Here is a 23,481-nt window from a genome sequence, read left to right on the forward strand (position 1 = left end):
CGGTATGTATTTGAATATGTGCTAAAGTAGTGAAGTTTCACACAGCAAAAGAGTTCATTAGATATACTTGATACTCTGTGATCCTTATTTTACTACCACTATCTTTTTAGTAAAAATTGGCAATGAAGGATTCACTTACATCACACTCCCAGCTCTTCTGGTACCTAATCATTCCCAAAATATTTACCCAAAATTTTATAAACCTAAAGTATTAGCTTCTAAACCTCCATATGTTGGGAGTTTCTGTGGTTCCCAGATTCCTATTTTTGTTTAGTTTTGGTTTAGTCATTATAACATAAAAGACTTTTATTTTAATTAGCAATACACATTGTTCATTTTAATGCTGTTTTTGCACCTGAACAATCGTGGAGAGCTAATCAAACTATTCTCTATATTATTCTCCCTCTTTTCCTGTCAAAAGGTAGGGCAAATGTTGATCTACTTTTTGAGAAAAGTCCCATGCTTTTGGTGGGAAATACTAGCTTTTAAGTGGCTAATTAGTAAGCTCGCCTCACAAGTTGAAAAGATAAAAGTAGAACTCTTTATTGTCCTTAATATTTATTTATTCTTAGTATTTCAATTGCTACCATGTGGCAGGTCAAAAGGTAAGGTATACTAGCTGGCAGAAAATTGTTCTTTCTTCTCCTCCCATGTACTATATAACATGCATGATATTGCATATTGCAGTGTGCTGTAATACATTTTTAATATTTTGGTTATCTCCTCAGTATTCATGTCCCGAAGGACTTTTGTGATAATCAAATGCAGACTGAAACCAAGCTAGCTCAAAGAAATTTAGAAAAATTTACTAACCACTGAAATGGAGATCACCATGGAGATCACCAACACGGTATTATAAATTACATGGTATTTTATCTACAGAATTTATGTAGTTTATGCTGGAGTGGCTTATTACTTTATGCTGGGGAGGTTATTCAAGTAATTCCAATTTCTCTGGTTTGCATAGAAAGGAGTTTCCTTTCACCTTTGGCCCACTCCTTTTACTCCTCCAAGTTGAGGCAGAGTGAGTTAATTCGATCATAAATGTCAGCCATTGGTCTGCGTTTCTCAGGGACAGAGAAAATTTCAGCATACATGAAAGAGATCCCTATTTATTGTCCTCTTTCATTTATCCTGAATGAGGGAGAGTTGGTGACCTGGGTAGATGTATCTTCCCTGAAAACTCCAGCACTGCCTCTGATGAGAGCTGTTCAAGTGGCCTGGCGTGTGCGAGCTCTCCCACTGAGGTGTGTCCCGGGAGAGTGCTGTCAGGAATGAAGCAGACATTTCTCCCTCTTTCACTTGATGGTTTCATCTTTTTTTTTTTTTTTTTTTTTTTACTTTTACTTCATTCAGAATTTAAGAGGAATGTTACGTATTGAATCTCTCAAACCTCAGCTCTTTTTAAACTTTTTCCCCTTGGAAATATTTCTGTCAATATTTTTCCATCAACACGGCAGCTCAAACCATATGTGTGAAGAGTGCCAGGTGTGGTGAGTGTTGGGCAGGGGTTACATGAAGAAAAAGGAGAAGTAGTAAATGATTAGTCATATACAACACATGACAACAATTCAGAAATATTGTTCTTTGGAGGTTTTAACCAGTCAGCTTACTACTTTGTTTGGTTTTGGTTCCTAGTGATCCTTAGACCACTGAAATCACTGGAGAAATCTGTGATGGAGACAGCAGTTCTCAAAAATCTTGACAAAAAGGCATAGTTCAGGCTGACATGTCCTGCATTTAAATGATAAGAAAAAGAACCCTAATGCATAAATCCTACATGTTATATAAAAGACAAATGGCTGAAATAAGCATTCTGTGAAAAAAGACTATGAAATTATTACCAAATCCATCCATCCTTAGATAAGGAAAATCATGACATTGGTGAACCTGGAATACTGTTTAATGTGGAGGTTCCACTGACCAAAGCATGGTGTTAATCTTTTAAACTGAGTGAATATAGTCATCTTAACTCTCCTTGAGCACACCCTGTTTAAGCCTGCCTTAATAGTATCAATTTCCTACACTTAATCATTAGTTTTATTCTATCTTGAAACTTCTGAACTGAGTATGGGTCTGGTACATAGAAAGTGCTCAATAAAGTTTGAAACAAAGGAAAGGAAGGAGAAGGAAGGGAAGAGAAAGGAAAAGAGAGAAGCAGGGGTCACAAAATGTTACGGTAGCTCACAGAGAAAAAAATGCGACAATGAGTGTGTATATGTCCATGTATGACTGAAAAATTGTGCTGAACACTGGAATTTGACACAATATTGTAAAATGATTATAAATCAATAAAAAATGTTAAAAATAAAAAATAAAAAAATAAAAAATCCAAAAAAAAAAGAAGCAGGGGTAATTGGTAATAGGTTTTTTAATACGTCCCCTTCTTTTGCATCTGAGTTCCATAACACAAATATTAATTGCAAAAGATCTATAAACCTCTTAAAACACATACAATTATACATTTTTCCCCTTAAATTAAATCTATTCTGCATACCTCAATAATCACTACAGATTGTATTTTTGTGATCTGGTACTTATTACAGCCAAAGATCATGTGAAAATATTTTAATATTAATTTATACTGTATGTTTCCTTCTTCATTGTTTAATATGCCATAGCATCTTGAAGTAGGTATATCTTTTTTAAGCATTTAAGGAAACTGAGTGAGTTTTCATTTTGGCTGTCAATATAATACATATTTCAGCAACACATTAGAAGATTCTTTCTCTGTGAATTATCCTTAGAGATTAAAAATAAAAATACGGTGGTATAGAAATGCTGCCAAAGCACGTTATATGACTATTCCTGGATCCCACTCAATTTTTTTCCTATCCAAATGAAGCATCTTTCTGCCAAAAAGATACAGGTGTGGAAGCAGATCTTTCAGTTTGTGAACTCTTGGGTTTACATCTGAAGGATGTATCTTATTTTAGAATATATATTGATGCTTTATAAAAAAATAGAAGTGGGATGTTCTTACGAAAATGAATAAGAAGGGAAGCAGATGTCAGCCTTTTGCATTATGGAAAATGTCAGTGGGATATAGCTACTCAGTTATGCTCAAATACTTGTGATGCAATATTGGGTGCAGTGATCCAGATACACATGTTGAGTGTTAAAAAATAGATCTTAAATACAATCTGCAAAGCCTGCACAATATCATACTAGTTCATAGTGATGTTTGGAAAGATCAATGCTTATAAGTGACTTGTGTTTTATGTTTTGCCAAGTATAATTAATGTGGTGTTATAGTATTTTTGATGAATAGTCTAAAACATTTTATTCCAGTGAAAAGAAGGGATGATTACAATAGATTCTGGCAAAGAGAATGAGAAAATATTCACATCAGAATCCTAAGATCATTTTAGGCATAGTTGGAAATGTGTTCTTATTGTTGGAAAAAATATAGCAATTAAATTGTTGAATAGCAAATATTCAGATTCATGGAGTGTTATTATTTTTGATTCAGTAGTCCTGTCCAATGAATTGCTTTGTAATGATATGTGTGTTTATATACTAAATGCAGCATTATAATTTGAATGATAACTATGGGTCAACTATTATGGGAAGAAACATGTGGGATCCAAAATGGTCCATGGTATGAAATGGTCTCTTTTCTTAATCTTTAGTTTAAAAATATTTTTCTGGTTCAAAAACAAAGAGAAATTTGGTTTTAAACTCTAGTGTGTACTGAAGTAAGGTCATATTACTTATCTTAACATTCAAGTCCTACCACTTTTGGTTCTCAACTTATATTTCATTTTTATCCTCCACTCATCCTCACTTGAGCACACTGTTCTTTTCATCTTTATGATCTTTGTCACATTTTCAGTGATGTGGTGATTAGGTCAGTTATACATCTATTAATAGTGCATAGAAATAAAAGGTTAGTGCCTGTAAATATTAAAATAGAGAAACTGTAAGAATAGAAATTACTCTTCAGTGATGTGATCAGAAAGTACACTAAGTGAAAGTAATATTTGAATTGAGCTTGAAGGAAAATTTTATTTTGACCATGAAAGATGTTGGCAAAATAACATTTTTGACAGAGGGAAGAGGATGAATAAAGATGGAAAAGTGAAAATCATATTATATGTTGAAGTAAATTTCTAAGAATTTTTTAGGGGGGTAGAGTGGGAGATTATTTCGAAAATGCAAGATTAAGATATTGGAAGGAATATGTCAGATGTCAAGGTAAGTAGTTTGTCTCAGTAAATAGCAGGGGGGAAAAACGGTCTTCTATTTTAAAGAGATGGAGCTCAGTAAACTTAAGTTATACTTGTAAAAATTGTCTGAAGGATTTGTAAAGGTAGTCATGTTTGTGCATATATTTCTAGAAACAGTCCATCTAAAAACCAACTAAGTAATGTTTATTAGAGATATGGTTTAACAATAGCCAGTTGTTCCAACTAACCTGTTAATGTTTCTTATTAGGGTAAAACCTCCCCCAGAATACATCAGTGCAAGGAAAATAATACAATAAAAGTGGTTTTCTTTAATGTGAATATGTAAAGTAATGTACACATTACTGAATGGTACCATCATTAAAGGAGTTCTGTTCACAGAACAAGATTGGGAGTTAGGAAACTTGAATTCTTGTCAGAGTTCTGCCATTACATAGCTAAGTTATCTTAATTATTCTTTATTATATCATCTATAAAATATTGATTCAGGCTTAATAACTTTGCTGTTTGGGGCTATACATATTTAAATAATTAAATATACATTTACATATGAAGTATATATTTATATATATTTTGGCACAGTAAAAATTAGCATCAAAATATGCTTACCAAAAATGTATTACTGATATGTATCAATATGTATATATACTTATTACTGATATATATAAAATTTATTACATGATACATATTATTGATATTTTCAGTTTAATTAAAGAGAAGAGAGATTAGCAAATTTTCATCATTTCTGACCTTTCTATCTCAAAGATTTTCATTAACTCATACAATTCATTCTATTCCCTTTAAATAAAATATCCAAATGAACAAGTACTTACAGTTTATGAAGCCCCAATATAACCTGCCATACATTTATGTGGATATTTTATTGAAATATTATTTTGAGATATATTTATTAGGATAATTTACCAATCTATCATTATTTTAATTACTGAATATTAGCTATATTTTCCTTCCCTACACCAAGAAGATTTTCTGATTAGATTTAGGGCTTTCTAAGCTACATGAAACATTTTTCTGGCTTGGTGTTATTGTGCTGACATAGAAAATTATAAGGTACTGGGGAACAGGTTTCTGTTTTGGGAGTTGGCTCAGTCAGAGTCCCAGGTAGAAACAGATGACAATCAATTTAGGATAATTCAAGGAAGATTTATTACCAGGGGCTAATCATAAGGTGTGGGCAAGGGTAGCAGGAGACCTCAAGGAACAGGGAAAGCACAGGACTGAGTCATGGTTCTCAAACACTCAGTTCTATTCAGCTCTACTTTCAGCATCTGCAATTTTCTTATGCTCCCTATTTCAAACTAAATGCAAGAACACTCTACCTTACACAGTGTCTGCACTGATTCTGCCCTCAATAAATGGTTATTTGAATTGAACTAGATTAATAAAACATATAAATCAAGAAGACAATTAAAATCTAACTCACTTGAGGCTTAATTTAACATATGTAAGATTTTTTTAATAGTAAAAAGGATGTTATTGCTTTATCTTGGTAAAACATAGAGCAAAATGTTACCTTAGAGAATATCTAAAATGTGTTTTCACATTAGTAGTTGAAATAACAATTACAAAATAAAATAATCATCAATATTGTCAGATATGTACATCATGAATATAGAATACACTTTTTGGGGACCAGTAAAATTTCACATATAATGCCCCAGGAGTTTTACTCCTGCCTATGAAAACTGTTACTTACAAGTACTCTAGAACTCTGCAGATAATTTGGCTATTTTTCTAGTTTCAAGAAAAAAAAATGTAAGCATGATTACAATTTTATATTATCTATCTTGATAAAATTTTCCCTTTTGTTTTCAAATGAGATACCTTCCAAATTTATCTCAGCTCTCATCTGACATTTACTGTTTACTGTTGTCCATAATAGATATCTTATTGCCCTAGATACTGGGTGTTCAAAGTCATCCAATATCTTTCCAACTGTTCTACTTTTATGATTCATCAGCTTCCACTGAAGTCACTTTGCCTCTGTCTTTATTGAAAGATACAACAGGAAATGCTGTTGATATAATTCTGAACATTTATTTGTAGCAACTCATGTTTAGTAACACTCATTAATGCTGTTGGATTAACATGTGCTTTAATTACATATTTGCATTCATTTTCTGATATGAAATGGAATTATTTTTACTCTTAAATACACTGTGTGAAATCTCATAATTTAATATATATTCATGATAAATAAAAGCTTGATACAATAGGAAATAGGACGTTTGGCATAAAGCTATTCAGGAATCTCTTGCAAATGCCAGTGTAAATTTTCTGGAATAGTTAATACATTCTAGAAGTTGGAAAGAAACTGAAAAGTGATGTAGGTCACCTCTGGAGGCAAAAGTTTCCAAGTATAGCCAAATATCTATACTTCATCAACAAAACAGTCATAGAGTCCATAATGATTTTGAAACTTTATTTAAATTATGTTCAGCAGTGGAGTCAATGGTCAGACACAAAGCAAAATGGGGTCTGCAGAAAGCAAAACATAGAAATCGAAAAGCATATCTTTTTCTCAATTTCCACTTTCCAAGTAAGATTTCCTTTTTATGAAACATCTCATTTACATCCTTCCTTAGGTTCATATTGCTGAGTGTCCTTGTGTTTTCTAGTTCCTCTCAATTTTTGAATCCTTTCCTTAGGAAATGATCTCATATCAGCCACTTATGTTTTCTTATATGAAAGGCTTCCCCCCAGTTAAAGGAATTACAGGCCTGGGAAAAGATTGTTGGAGAAGCACTAAGATTTTCCCACAGCCTTTAAAATCACAATGTGTGGACAGGTGCTTGCTGCACTAATGAGGAAGAAGTGGCCTTGCTCTTGATGTGTGAAAAGCTCTAAGGACAAGATCAGCATACGTGCAGCAATTTTCTCTCTTTCCCCAGATGTGTGGATAGAGTAGAGAAGGCTTTTGAAACAGGTAATTTCAATGCTGGATATTGAGGAATTACTTCTGACCACAGTGAGTACAATGAAAATGTAACACTTTAAAAAGAGTGTTGACACATTTATTATCTATATCAGAAATGATTGATCATTTGGGATGGTGAAGAAGGGTACTTGGGAAGGAGAGCAAGTGTGAAATATTAAAGTACTTGGAAGCTACAGCAGGTAAAGACAGAAATCAGTATTTATTCCACTGCAGCAGGTGGTTAACTGAGGGTGGTCAGACAAGACGTGGGAGCCAAAGAAGCAAAATGTGTGAAATGAGCAACTAATTGACAGGAGGTTCTGAGGGCTCCAGAAACAAGGAACAGGAAGCAAAGTCAATGAAGGTGAGGGAAAGATGCAAAGAGAAATAAAAAAGGAGGCTCAGAAAATGGTCTGCTATTTCAGTCCAGTTTTATCCAGTACCATAATCACGATAGTGCTAGACTCTTCCCAACCATCTCCAGAATTTTATTTGTTCTAAAACCAAGCAGCACAAGGAAATTGTGATCTGTATAATCATCATCTGAAGAGTAGCATCTTGCGGAACTGGTAAGGTTGATAATGTGGCAAAAATCTCAAAGTCATTTGTTGGTGTTTCAGTCGATGTGTTGAAACTATGACAATTTTTGAACTCCTCTATGAGGGAGGCCATCTAGATTATATTCTTCTTTCACTGAAATATTCTTTGATGGATTATTGTTATAGCTGTGCCTTTATAGTCATAAATAGAGCATTACTAAATGGGGGGGGGAAGGTATTGCCTTCCAGACACCTGAATAAGAAAATTGGGTATATTTTATATACTGTTAACAATGAAAAAAGTATTCTATACCTAGGCCAATTCTTTAGATGCATTTAACCTTCAGCAGATAGTTAATGAATTAATTTGACTTGTATTTGAATTGTTTTGGAGACAGATTAAACACACACATATTCCCAAGAAGCACAGTTTCTCTTTATGTTATATGTCTGGACCTTATTACTGAATGTAACATAGAAATTAGGCCTAGATGAAAAATCTAGACCATATACAGTAAATTGTACCCCTATTTTCCTCTGCCATCCCTGCCTTCTATTTACTAGATGGAGAAACTGAAGCCAAGAAAGTTAAATAATTACCTAAATGACTTAACAGTTATTTAGAGTCAGAGGCTTGGTTTCTTCCTTCCAAGCTAATTTCATTTTCATTTTTACCATACTACTTAAGTCAGTATGTAAGCAGAAAAAATTTAAGTTTGGTTATTACTTATTGCCATATTTTTTCAAATGGTTTTAAAATTGATGAAACAGTAGCTTTTCCCCTTTTAAATGCATAGTCATATATGTTCTAGTTGTTTTAATTTAAAATGTATTCTTTGATATGTATTAATAGCATTAATTACTTACTTAATGGACACAATCAAGGTTAGCAGCATAGTAACATTTTTAAATCTATTTGGAAATGTTTGATGATAGGTATGGTTAAAGTTTGTGGCATTGTAACTCACAGAATCTTAGACTTAAAGTTGTTAAATGTCCTGTGTTACCTTTTTGTGAGGGGGAGGTGAGGAGACTAATATTGGAGAGAGGAATGGTAAGAATTAAGTGTTTCAAAAGAAATGTAATAATACTATGCAAAGTCTGACTCCATTTCCAGAATACTTTCCAAAGAAGAAGTGATTGTTTCTGTCAGAGGATTTGTCAACACACAGCTCATAGGAAACTGTTGGCTGTTACAGGGAGAATGAGTCCTCCATAGACATACACAACAAAAGCGCTGCAGTGCCAGAGATAGGCTTTTTGGTTTTTGTTTATTTTGTTCATTTGTTTTGTTTTGCTTTTTGTGTTTTAAATAGAATGCGATGGTTCGCCAAATCAGTAGGCAAAGATCAGAAACAATCTGTGGACAGCAATAAAGGCCATAAGATAAGTAAACTTCCTGGAGTACGGCTGAATCACAATATAGTGGGGTGCACATAAGTGGGGACAATCTGGGATAGTGCTGTTATAATCAGTAGATGAACCTGACTCTATTATTTCCACAGATTTAAGAAGTTATGATTTTGGTTAGTTAATTATTTTTAATGTGTTATATTGGTTTAGAGTATATTTGATAATTGTAAAACCCACTGGAGAGTTTCAGACAACCACACGTTTTTATCTTATCCATGAAGTTTAATAGTTATCACCATTTTCTTAGTGAAAGGTTAACAGAAAGCATGTTAAGATTCACTGAAAATAATTTTTCATTTCTGGCATTTATCTCTACGGCATATACCTCTGTGAAGTTCATAAAGGTATGCCACTATATTTGTTAAAGTTTGTCTTCTCGATGCCTAGCATAGGACTTGATTTCTGAGACACATCTGATATAATGAATTCATGAATGATGAATAAATTACCTGGACCAGGTTTGATCTTTCCTAATTAAATCTTACTTTAAAGAAACCTTTAATGTATTGTTAAGTATAGACAACATATTGGTAAACTCCATTAGTGTTGCTACATTTAGAAATAAGAATACAGGATATACAATTAAATCTGAATTTTAGATAAAAATCAAAACTTTTAGTGTATGTCCCAAATATTGTATGGAACATATTATACTTGAAAAATGTTATTTATCTAAACTTCAAATTTAACTGGACATCCTGTATTTTATCTGGCAATCATAAACTTTATTATTAGATTAAGAATTCTGTTTGTAGTATGAAGATCAGGTTAGTAGAATCCTTTATGGAATGCTGCCTTTGAAAAGATCTATTTCTGTCAGTGTTTATTCTCTGTTAGTCCATCACTGAGACATTGAGATACTTCCATGAATACTTCTAGGCCGCAAATGTTCTTTTGTATTATTATGAATACTTGCCTTTCCTATCTCTCAGTTTTCTGGTGCATGATATGCTTTTAATTCCCATCCCATTTTGTAACAGAATAATTCATTTTGTAACAAGAAAGGATACCAGGGATCAAGTTAAGTACACTTATTTCCCAAATGAGAACACTCAATGTCAAAGACAGAAAGGGATTCACAGTAGTTTTTAGGTCTATAAAAGAGGCATTTCTGCTCCAGTCAATGGACTGTCCAACTCCCTCCAAATAGCAGTTGACTGGAGAATCAAAAACAATTAGGCTGAAATTAAAAAAAAAAGTTTTAATTAGTCCAATAAGATTAGCAAATTTAAGGGGGAAAAAGGAAAAAAATGATTTGGCCAATACTATGTTCCAGACTGTGGTTTTCCTCATTTAATCCTCTCAAAAATCCTGTGAAGTAATTATTATCTCTAGTTTGTAAGTTTCTCAAGAGGTTGAGAAAGTGTCATTTGGAGGTTTGAGAAACTGTCCCCAAAATACATTATTCAAGTCCAGTTCTGTCTCTTCTCCAAAACTGTCCTTTCCTCTCCTCAGAATTTGGCATTCTAACACATCATCAGCTAAGAAAGTATCAGGTTGTATGGAGCTATACACTGAACTGAAATTACAGGTATTTGTCCAAATAGTTTCAGATGAAGAAAATATATAGAATTTGGCAGGGAGGACACCAGGAGACATTACTGCATCGAGTAGAACTCATACTTTCTGCAAAAGAGCAGACACTTTCCTGAGTGTTACATGCCTCCACTGCCGCTCTTAGTTTTGTAAGCAGCTTTCCACAGCTATTAACTTTTTCTTTTCATGGGTCCGAAGGATTGTTCTACATACTACATTTTTAAGACACCATTTGACTTTAAAAAGTCACCACCATTCATTTTTATGTCTTTCCTTTTAAGTTCATTGGCTATGTAAAGAGCAAATAAGGTCATGCCACTTTTCTCCTTTAAATCTTTTACTATATTTTAAGTTTTGGTGTGAAAGTCACTTCTTGAGAGTCAATGCTAACCACCTCCCACAGCCCAGACTTGATGCCTCTACACTTACTCTCATTTGTAAGGCAGCTATGCCAGTTGCTACACTTATCAAACTTGTCTGCCTCCCACCCTAAGCTCTTTGGGGGCCAAAACTTTGTCATATTCTTCATCGTGTTTTTAGTATCCTGAACAATCCTAGTGACTAGTTAGTGCTCAAACTAGTTGTTTAATGAATATTGAGGGTGCAAGTTAAGTAAGTTTATATACATTGACAAGCCTAAAGTTTTTAACTTCTCTTGGGTTTTTCAACTAACAGAGGACAGTACTGTTCAGAATCAGTTTTTAATTCCAGGCTGGACTTCAGGTATTTTTTTTCCTATTTTTTTTGCTAAAATGGCTTCACCCTTGATATATATTCTCTCATTTTCATCTTATGGTTGTTATACATACCTGAGTAGAACAAAGAGCTATTAATGAGGTATCATAGGGATTAAAGCTTAAAATACAAATTATTTTACATTTCCTAGGAGTCTTTAGGCAGGCTATCCTAATACCCAACAAAATCATCTTGGATCATTTCATTACATAGTCACATTAATTATCAATTTGAGATTTGTTTTAGATGCTTTTACTATTCAGAAATAATCATTAGAATGAGAGCTTTTTTTTTTTAATGCTAAAAATGACACAGAGTATATTGCACATATAAAACTAGGTGGAAAATTTTAATAGAAATTTTAACTGTTCTCTTTATTTTGTGTCCCTATGCGAAATACCTGATGAATTTGAAGTTAGCGTCTTCTTTATAGGCAAGATATAGGCAACTAAGATTGAACCCTGATGTTACAGTTAATGGCATTTATCTCTGTTTATGGTGAAGCTTTTCACATACTCTGATAATTTAAAGCAATGCTACTGAAGGTAATATGTTAAACTATATATGGCACTTTTAGGAATTGCAATGCACATCACAGAATAGTGCATCTCAAAAACACAATGTAGCTATTTACAATCAGAGCCTAATGTGGAATGTGATGGCCCATAAAATATAAATACAAATCTTGGTGGATAAATGTGCAATCTCTTCAGTACTAAATTTCCACTCTGAAAAATTAGTGGCTGTTCAGAAAACTGGTTCTCTTCCAGGAGTGGGAGTTTTCAATTATTAGGGGATAGATCAAATCCTGTGATAATTTAGCATCAGCACATTTCTGATTGAAGGGTCTCTCCCATAAAGCATCTGACAAGGTCAGGAGGTTTCGTTCTGCGCTGTTTACTCACAATTGATTTCTTCCCTCATTTCACATTTTCAAGCAATTAATATTTTTCCTGTACTAAATGTATTCTACTCCCTCTTGTTCCCCTATCAAATTCTCTATTTCATGAGTGAAAAAGAGAGGGCAGAAAAAAGGAAAATAAAGGAGAAAATGCAGGATAAAAAGAAAAAAGTTAAAGTGGAAAAAACCGTGAAGCTCCTGTTTAAGGAAAATACTTTTGTTTTATATATCTAAATTACTAAACGCTATGTTGTTTTAAATTACTTAAACCACTTATTCAGTTCTCCTCATTATTCAGGTATATATTCTCATCTTTTAATTACCTAATGACCTTCTGAGTTATAACTTTGAAGCAACCTTGAATCTTGTCTTTGTACTTTATTACTTTAAAAATCCTTTAAAGATCAGGCACCCTTAGACTCCAAGAAGCATTAACATCTGAAGGTGAAAGATCTAGAGGATGAAACATATAAAAAAAAATTCAAGGACATGTAATTATTTAAGTAATTAATAGGGGATTGGTGGTTTTCATTATGTCTGTTCTGTGACTAGACAGAGAGATCTAGAGAAAGTGAGGGGGAAATTGAGAGAAGTGTCTTTAACTGAACCCATCGATAAAAGCATATAGAAATTTTGACTAGAAAGGATCTTACGTGTAGTCTGCTTATCCATATTTCAGTCTGAGACACTGATTTTTCCCGTATGATGAGAAATTTCAGGATATCAAATCTTTTGTAAATGACACAAAGTAAAGAGATTATTTTGTCCCGATATTTTCCCTATATTAAGAGAGAGTGTTAGAAATACAGCCAATATATGACAGTCTCTGTTCATTCTGATGTTCTTGTATGAAAAGCCTGTGATAAAATGGTGACAGAGCAGAGTATGGAAAGGTTTTTCATAAATGTTTTATGCTGTGAAATTGACTTACATGACTAAAAACAAAACTAAGTACTTATAATTTTCTTCTTGAATTAGTTTTATTCCAAACCTTCAATGCTGTTATTTAATACATTCAATCTTCTATCAAAATTTAACTAAGTATAAAAATATTTAAAAATTACATTTTATTCAGGATGGTGACCCACTTGAGTAGCCAGTTATTTTTGTTTTGGAACAAACTGCATAAAAAAAAAAAAAACTTATGGCAGCCCCTTTTGCCATGTGAGGACACAAGGAAAGGAGGAAAGGTCTGCAATCTGGAAGAGACCCTCACCCAACCATGCAGGCACTCTGACTTCAGACTTCTAGCCTCTAAAACTGTGAGAAATAAATTTCTGGGTTTTTTAAAATAAGCTTAAATAAGTAAATAAATAAACAAAAGCAGATTATTTTGGACACTTTAATATAATAGACTTGGCTCACTTTCGTCTTCTTCAGCACTTAGAGGTGATTGGTCTTGTCCCTAGATGAATTGGAGGAAATTTATATATTAAGGAAAAGTGTTTGAGCACTTGCTTTAATGTTTCCTTATACTTGCCTTGTACTTAGGTGTCAATGTGTCAAGTGAACCTTGACTTAATTTTCTCTACCATTTTCATGGAATTCTTGGTTGTTTATCATCTAACATGGTAGATTATTGAGAGCCATGATAACAATTCTTTATGTTTTTACAGGGGTCAGGATAGAAAACCTCTCCGTCTCATTGAAATCCATAGCAGTTAGTTAAATCCTCTGCTCTCACATTCCCAAATTCACCCAGACCAGACACTTCCTTTCTATTCTGAGAATAACTGTTCTTTTCACTGACTTAAATGCTCACTGTTGCTTATAAAATGTCTATTTCTTATCATGAAAGTAGAGTTGAAAAACATTGATTGGTATATAATCAACATTGGGATAAATAATAAAGTAAACCAGCAAAAGAAAGCCACACACTACAACATGCACACACACACGCACACACACCAGTGTTCTCCTTTAACCTAACACCTTAAGGGCTTATGTGCTTTGGAAGTCCCACTATCCTGTAAAGTTCCTGCAAAGTCAGTAGGATCGCCTTTCTTGAATTCACACTTCCAGTTCTAAGACAAATGAAAAAAAGCCCACGTTTCTCCTAGATGTTTTCCTAGTACATGCAGCTTTAATTGCTTCAATACAGTCTTTTGCTTAAAATAGCCTACCATTTCTTTTTCTTAGGTCATACCCAGTAAAAGAGAGAATACAAAGCATTTCTAAAGAAGACAGTGGGTGTTTCAGAAAAGAGGTAAGCAACTACACAGAAAGTGGAAAACAGTTAGGCAAGCAAATGATTGGATCAATGCCTGGGAGTGTGAGTGCCCTGCTGGAGGTTAATATGAATGAGATGCTATGCTTCATTGACTAAGTTTACCTAATTCTTTTATACATCAATATTGCTTTTTACGATGCAGTTGCCTAACTTTGTTGCAAGTTGCTACCTAATCTATAATGCTATTATTACTCCAACAGTGATGGGAAAGCAGCAGGTGAATGCTCTGATTAAACCTTAATTATTATACCGCCTTTGCTGTATGTACAGTGAGAATGTATGATCTCTACCAACCCTATTACTCTCAGCATCTTACTTCAAAGCAGCAGCTAAAGACAACACCTCAGTTTAAAAGCAAATCTGCTATGTTAGTTTACATAATGAACTGCAAAATCAGAGCAGTTTGTTTATCCCCTCGTACCTTACGATCAAGAGAAGCCCTTAGTTAACCACTAATATATTACACGGTGTCATGGAAAGTAGAAGCTTCATAAATGAAAAACGTTTTGGTTTGTTTATTATAAGATATAGCTAAAAGCTTGATTTTGTATTCTGTCAGTTTCTATAGTTAAAAGCTGCATTAACATGGCTGAAATACTTTGAAGTATGTAGAGATGAAACAAATCAGCAGGCATTTAAACTGAGGGCCGTGAGGTGGAAAAATCACCACTTTCCCTTCGGGTAGATGCCTAAAGATATATCTTTGTTAATGAGGTTTCATGCTGTCCTACTGGGTCCTTAATCATTTAAAATGCAAATCCTGAAGAATGAAGTAAGACTATCATATATGTAAGAAGGTGGCTCATTTTTTAATAAATGTTTATACCATCTGCTTCCCTCATCATTCTACTGACTGTGACATTCCATCTATGCAATTATATGAATTTGTAAACTATAAACAACACACCTCAGAAGTCAACAAATGGAATATTATTTTTCTTGGATTCCCTGCCTCCTCCCCTCAGTTTAGAGTTTGTTAATATGGTCAGGCTCATAGGAAGGCAAAAATTACCTTTTATGAACAACAGACATTCTGCTATTTATGATTCTTATATTATTGTTTTTTATTCAGTGATTTATGAATCAATAAGAAGGACTTTTTAAAAGAATTATTTCAAAGTGACCTACTTTAGATATCTTGAATACTCAGAGATCCTAGCCGTGCCTGCAAAATTTTTCAGGTAATTCTGTGTGAAATCAGGAATGCAGGAAGAGAACTTTGTGTTTTCAGAGGGGGATTTTTATCTCAAGGAGAACTCGGGGTTGACTTTCACTCCACTTTCAATATCACCTGCCTCTAATGTACTTGATGGGTTTCTTTTTATTTCTTGTTTTCTTTTGTTTTTTAATTCCACTTCTGACCCAATCCACACTTCAGCCTCCTTCTCTCTTGTTACGTTGCTCTTAACAGTTACTTTGGGGTCTGTTTTGAGTCACCCCTTATTTCCCTTTTTCCTTCACCTTGAACCCTGGAATTACCATCGTTTTCATCCCCATTTTGTCCCTAGCAAGGGTTGAGAAGGCTGTCTTTACTTCCATCGGCAAATCTCTTTAATTCCTCTCCATAACACTAACACACATTCAATTTTAAAGCAAAGCTATATGAAGCAAAGAAATAAACTAAGCAATAAGAAAATTCCTTGAGTTAGGAAGGAAATAAACACTGAGTCTTTGCAAGATGATAACCCTGGATGCTTTAGCTTTGTTATCTGGCCACTAAGTCCAAATTCTCTGTCCTCCTTAGAGACCTGGTTTCTTAGGAATTGTTCGTTTGGTCTTGGAATCCTAATGGCTCACTTGCGCTTGAATTATCATGTGTCTTTAATATATATTTATAAAGTAATTGAATTTGCATTTAAAATTTTATTATGCTTTGTCCCATCATAAAACAGTGAGTTTTTTTAATCTATCATAAATTAATGTATTAATAAACTCCCCAAGAGATTATGTATTTTTGAACTGCTCAGACAAAATCAAAGAGGGAGTGGTGAAAATTAAAGCTGGGCAATGTAGGGTAAGACTGAATTCATTTCATGAAAGGTCTTGTATTTCAGGATGACTTTGGAGTATATTTTGATGAAAATGGACACTTATTATAAGATTTGATATAAGGAAATGTCTATCACGTGTACAGTTTTGAATAATCACTTATGGCAGTGGCTGGGCAAAAGGCAGGTTAAGACGGTATTTGGTTCATACTGGTAAGAATAATGACCACCTGTATGTGGCCATATGTGTTGGTGAGGGGGAAAATATCTTAAGAAAGCAGTTGAAGTGGGGAGGGTATAGCTTAGTGGTAGAGAGCATGTCTAGCTTGCACAAGGTCCTGGGTTCAATCCCCAGTACCTCCATTAAAAGATAAATAAAAGCCTAATTCTCCTCCACAAAAATTTTTTAAATTAAAAATTTTTTTCAGTTTTTAAAAAAGCAGTTGAAGAGAGAAGAGTTTGATTTAAAATTGTCAGAATGTAAGTGACAAGACTATGCCTACCTTTTCAAATTTAAAAAGCAGTCCAAAATGTCCCATGTACAATGCAGTCCTGCACATCATGTTCAGCTCCAAAGCCTCAGCCTAATACCTAAATAAGTAGTCAAACAAGGCAACCTGTGGTGTTTGATTTTCCCTGGTATTTAAATCACCTTATATTTGGGTTCAGTATTTCTCTATCCAAACTGGCTTTCAGCATTCTGGGTGAATGACAATAAAATAAATCTGATTCCCTCCCAAAGTTACATTTACGTTATTTCCAATTTCCATGTCATGCAATATAATTTTAAAAACACTTAAAATTATATATGTAGATTATTATATTCAGTTTAATATTATTATTCAAAATCTAATGTTTCAAGTAATTTGTACAAACTAAAAGCTGTGTGTATGTATGTATGTGTGTACTTGGGGTCCATTTTACTTTTTATCAGCGTTCCTGAATTAAAATAGGAAGGCCTGCTTTTTATTTATTAATTTTTGTTTTCACAGAAATTTGTCTTAAAAACTGTGATAAATCCATTATAAATATGAAAAATAGTAACCTATTTTAAGTATTAAGAAAAGTGAATTAGCACAAGTGTATAATTGTGTAGTTTGTAAAGTGGTATTTTTAAAGCTGGTTGTGCATTGATTTTTTTTTTCATTTAATCCCCAATACAGTTTTCTCCATGAATCTGAAAACTTTAAACTCTGATTTATAATGAAAGTTCAGAATTCTACAAAGTGATTATGTAAAATAATAAGAAAAAGCCTATGAATGAATTATGTCTTAGTTAGATAATTGCAAAACTGATTCAAGCTACTCTCTGGAGGATATCAGAGGAAGAAAAGGTAGAAAAAAGACTAAATATGCAGTTGTTTTTGTGTTTTTAATGAATAGGACATAATTTCTGCTTCAAGAATGATTCAGGAATGTATGTATTCAATCAATAATAACTTTGTGTCTACTCAGCATATGTCATTATGCTAACTAGCACTATGAGGCATAAACATAGACACCATCTCTCCTCCATCAGCTTGTAGCATAGTAGGGGACACAAAATAATTATTAAACAAGAGAGATTGTCACATGCCATAAAAGACTGAAATATGTCTTTAAAACTTCAGAGGAAAAATAAGTCACTCCTGGTGAATGATGGGGAAAGAAATTTAAAGAAGTTAACATTTTTGCTGATTTGTGAAGGATGAACAAAAGTCAACAGTGGGAGATGGGGAAGAAAAGACACTGTATATGAAATGAACAGCATGAAAAAATGTGTCAGTGGAAGAATATGGGGAAAAATTGGAAATGACATGGTGGCACGTGAACTTTACAAAAGCTATACAGTGACTAGGGCAATGGGAAGGAGGTACAGTTGTGGTGATAAGGGTCACCCTGAGTGATAAGCTCAAGAATTTGAACTAAAGTTTTTAGTAAAGAATTGGACTAAAATGGAGGGACGGATGGGAAGCATTGAAAATAATGAAAAGATGAGCATGGAAGTGAAAGAATTAGAATCATATTTTAGGGTGAATTTGTGGGCTTAAGTAGAGAAGTTAGAGAAGTTGAAAAACAAGTAAAAAATGTAGTGTTATCTATGAAATGAGAAATACTGAGGATATAAACAGTGTTAGTGATAAACTTTAATAGGAAAATTACACGTTTAGGAGGAATTACTTCAGTATAGAGGGCCTATAATGAAGGAGGTTTTGCTTTAATACTCTTTTGCGAAGAATGGAATAGAAGTGAGAACAGCAAATCTATTGGCGACCCGTATATTGTTATGCCCTGGGAGTTGCTAATTTGTATAAAGTTTTGCCACTGAATTCTCTATGCAAACAGGCATATATGAAATGTACATCCTATTAAAGTGCCATGTATTCTGACTGGAAAAGTTAAGCAAGTTTGGGGAAGATGCAACATTCATTCAGTACTTTCAAATCATCCACCTTATTTACTTTTCATATGAAATTTGAGGTGTATTACTTAAATATCAAAATCACCAAATTTGACAATCCCTGTTTCATATTTATCTAAAGGATTGCAGATATTGTATTTAAATGATCAAAACCTGATATACTTTCTGAGCCCCATAATGTTATCAAGGAATGGCCAAATTAAAGTTTCTAAAACAGAAATTACATGATACTATGTGTCATCCATATCTGTCACCTCATTTTACTTTCTTTGGACCCCATATATCAGTGATAAAAAGAAAAGTACCCAAATTTTCAAAAAAACTGTTCATCTTTTTAGTATCATATGTAGGAACCCCCCGGGATATTTATTTTGTATTACTACATGTAAAATTAAGTTCTATCTCTACACATATATAGATAGATAGATAGATAGATAGATAGATAGATAGATAGATAGATAGATATAAATATCTGTATATATCTCCTCATGTAAAAATATTATGAGATTTTGAAATGCTTAAAACCCACATTTTCTAAATTTCCTTATAGCTAGGATTCTAGATATGAATTACATGTGTGCCCGTAAAAATTGGAGGTCAGAGTCAGGGAAGGCCCTCTTACAACTCTGGCTACCCTTATTATTTTGGAAATTCATGGTCCTCTTGCACTGGGGCCCAGTGCTCCTTGTTCAGCTTTCTGAAAGAAGCAGTAACCACTTCATTTTACTGCTTACTCCATGGATTACAGCTTTGTGTGTCATTTCAGTTTTTTGCTGTTAAGGCTTCTCTGGAAAGAGACAAGGCATTACAGCCCGCCTTAGAACAGCCTAGCTTCAAAAGTAGGCTGGTTTTAGATTCTCCTTGGAATCACTCTGGAGTCAGCCTTGAACTGGCTCCTTTAGCCTTTTCAACAATTTTGTAAGCACCTAATTTTAATACTGAATTCTTTTTTCCTTAGAGTGAGTGGTTTCTGTTTTCTGCCTTGGATACTAAATGATGCAGCCTGTGTTGTATTGAAATTACATGATTATCTCCAGCTTTATCTCTTGATATTTTCTGAACTCATATGAGAACAAACTTCTTCAAGTAAGCCCTATTCACTCAAATTAAGTGACTATGAAAGTGGGGAAAAGTGCTTTGTAGGAGTACTTTGTCTGAAGCAAGCTATTAAGCTGAAAAATGTATGGTTAACTCTATTGGACATGCATTTTTGTGAGGATGGCTATCCTTGCTTTTAGACTTCGAGTTTGCTGTATTTTTTTCTATGCCCTGTGTTCCTCCGTTAAGCATTCCTCCTTCATCCCTTCTGTCCTTGTCTTTGTTTATTACTCTGTTTTCTCATATTTCTATTATTTTCCAGTCACTCTTTCCATCTCTGTCACAATTCTCCCTCACAACAGTCCAATCAGTAATTTTTATTGAGCACTAAGATAACAGGTTCTTCTGGTTCAAGGCCTGAAAGAGCTGTCAAAATGACAGATATTCTTTAAATGGATCCTCAAATTTTACTGATTTGTAGGGTGCCAGAATCACTGCTTTCTCTGAAGTTTCCTTTCCTCTAATAGAATAAAATTCTGAGATTATGTTTGCTGTTTGTCTGGTGTGTAAAAAAGAAGTTGATATGTACACAAACAAAAATGTCAATAATGGCTGCTTTAAAGAATATGGAGAGAAATAATATAGAAGCATCTATCTAGGCAAAACTGAACTTTAGAAGCCTCTTGAAAGATTTAAGATGTCTATTAAAATGGTCTTGCTGAGGAATTCACTGATTAGATTCACGAGAGGGGCCAGGAGATATTGGCCATTTTCTCGTATGGCTGCATAAGGCCTGTTGTGATTCAAAGGAAAGGGATAATTAAGTCAATGGGGAAACCTAACAACACATACTTGTCAAATAAAAGCAAGTGCCTTGAAGTTTCATGACATACTTTCTAGATGTACACTCAGTTCACAGAGTTAGAAAACTTGTCAACTCAAGGCTTACAGAGAAAAATCTTCCTTATAAATGTTGACAGGATAGTGAGACAAAACTCACAGTCTTACCTTGCTATAGTTTGCATGAAATATTTTTATTTTCATTACTAGAATTGTGCATATCACAATTATGATATTAAACTGACATGAGAAAGAGTGTATATGATGTACGTCTTAATGATAAGCATCCTTATGAAGCAGCTTTTTGTATTCTACTTGTGCAAACTGGCTTTTCTTACCAATGTGATTTGAGATATATTCATGATAATTTTACTTCTCAATACCTATTTAATCCATGAGTTAATAATTACCCTAATTGTTAATTATAGACTATGTGATTTCCAATTAGGGGCAATTATTCTATGCATGGAATATTTTTAATTAAAAATGATACAAAAATTGGGAGAAAAATACTGTATCATATATCTCTGGATGGACCAACATCTGGCAAACACATTATGGTAATACTCGTTTAGTTCTGGACATCACATGCAGGTTCAAACCTTCAGCATCAATTCTCTGGAGCAAAAATACAGAATACAAAGAAGTTAATGGGATTATTGCATCTAACTGAACATTTTCCTTTCTTTTCATTCCTTTCTCTTGTTACACATAATGAAACGCTGGTGCTCACCACAGTCCTTAAAGCTACGTACAGTCCCTAGAGGTAGTTCAGCCATTTGCCCATAGGAAGCCTCTGCACCTCCAGCCAGAAATCATCACGCTAATGATGACACTAAGCACTAATTAAACTAGTCCATAGTTTTATTTCCCTTCTTCTTTCAGCTGTTTTTGTAAAGTCTCCTGATGAACAGAATTTCTTAAAATCAAGAGTTTTAAAATATAGTATTGGCAAACAATAAGTTGTGCCTATTTAGTTATAAAATTAAACACTTTACATATGTATACATGGAGAAACCATCAACAAAATTAAGATAATTAACATATTTATCATTATAAATTTTCTTCTTGCCCTGCAAGAAACCACTGATCTAATTTCTCACTAAAGACTAGGTTTCATTTTGTAGAAATGTATATAAAGAGATAGAGTATATGTGATTTTTTTTTGGTTTGGTTTATTAATTCAACATAATTATTTAGAGAATCATTCATATTGTAGCATGTTTCAAGAACTCATTCATTTTAGTTTTTGAGTATCTTTCCATTGCATGGGTATACCAGTTTGTTTTTTCATTCACCTGTTATTGGATATTCTTGTTGCTTCCACTTTGAGTTAATATAAACAGTCCTTTAGCATTTGATGTGATCAGTATTTTTAACTTTTAGCCATCCTACTGTGTGCATGGTAGTATGTCATTATGGCTTTAATTTTAGTTTCCTAATAACTAATGAATGGTGATGAGCATCTTCAGTATGTATCTTCTTTGGTTAAGTACCTTTTCAAATTTGTGTCCTTTTAAAATTTTTTTAATTTAATTTTTAAGGTTTCCTTAAGATAAGGAATGTGATTTTATTGTAGTATAATCAGTTTACAATGTTGTGTCAGTGTCTGGTGTACAGTATAATGTTACAGTCATACATATACATACATATATTGTTTTCATATTCTTTTTCATTATAAGCTACTACAAGATATTGAATATAGTTCCCTGTGCTATACAGTAGGAACTCACTGTTTATGTATTTTATATGTAGTAGTTAGTATCTGCAAATCCCAAACACCCAATTTATCCCTTCTCACCCCTTTTCACCTCTGGTAACCATAAGTTTGCTTTCCATGTCTGTGAGTCTGTTTCTTTTCTGTAAATAAGTTCATTTGTGTCTTTTTTTTTTTTTAAGGTTCCACATATGAGTGATATCATATGGTATTTTTCTTTCTCTTTCTGGCTTACTTAGAATGACAATCTCTAGGTCTATCCATGTTGCTGCAAATGTTGTTATTTTATTCTTTTTATGGCTGAGTAGTATTCCATTATATAAATATACCACAACTTCTTTATCACATCACCTGTCAATGGACATTTAGATTGCTTCCATGTCTTGCCTATTGTAGAAGCCATAGTGCTTCTATGAACATTGGGGTGCATGTATCTTTTCAAATTAGAGTTCCCTCTGGATATATGCCCAGGAATGGAGTTGCTGGATCATATGGTAAGTCTATTTTCAGTTTTTTGAGGAATCTCCATACTGTTTTCCATAATGGCTGTACCAAACTACATTCCCATCAACAGTGTAGTGGGGTTTCCTTTTCTCCACACCCTCTCCAACATTTATTGTTTTTGGACTTTTGAATGATTGCCATTCTGACTGGTGTGAGGTAATACCTCATTGTAGTTTTGATTTGCACTTCTTTGATAATTAGGGAAATTGAGCATTTTTTCAGGTGCCTATTGGCTATTTGTATATCTTCATTGGAGAATTGCTTGTTTAGGTCTTCTGCCCATATTTGGATTGTGTTGTTTGTTTCTTTTCTTATTAAGTTGTATGAGCTGTTTATATATTCTGGAAAGTAAGTCCTTGTCAGTATCATCATTTGCAAATATTTTCTCCCATTCCATGGGTTGTCTTTTTGTTTTACTTACGGTTTCCTTTGCTGTGCAAAAGCTTATAAGTTTAATTAGATCCCATTTGTTTATTTTTGCTTTTATTTCTGTTGCCTGGGTAGACTGCCCACA

At 33.6% G+C, this 23,481-nt stretch overlaps 1 long non-coding RNA gene across 1 annotated transcript in view; it reads left to right on the forward strand.

Moving 5' to 3' along the window:
- Positions 1-23,481, forward strand: part of LOC116657451 — a 176,399-nt gene that overhangs the window by 13,290 nt on the left and 139,628 nt on the right. Inside the window, exon 2 of the long non-coding RNA XR_004312522.1 lies at positions 14,389-14,455. This is a non-coding gene — a long non-coding RNA (uncharacterized LOC116657451). The remainder of the gene's footprint in view (positions 1-14,388; positions 14,456-23,481) is intronic.

Source organism: Camelus ferus, chromosome 2, assembly GCF_009834535.1.
Source record: "Camelus ferus isolate YT-003-E chromosome 2, BCGSAC_Cfer_1.0, whole genome shotgun sequence".
Lineage (NCBI taxonomy): Eukaryota > Metazoa > Chordata > Mammalia > Artiodactyla > Camelidae > Camelus > Camelus ferus.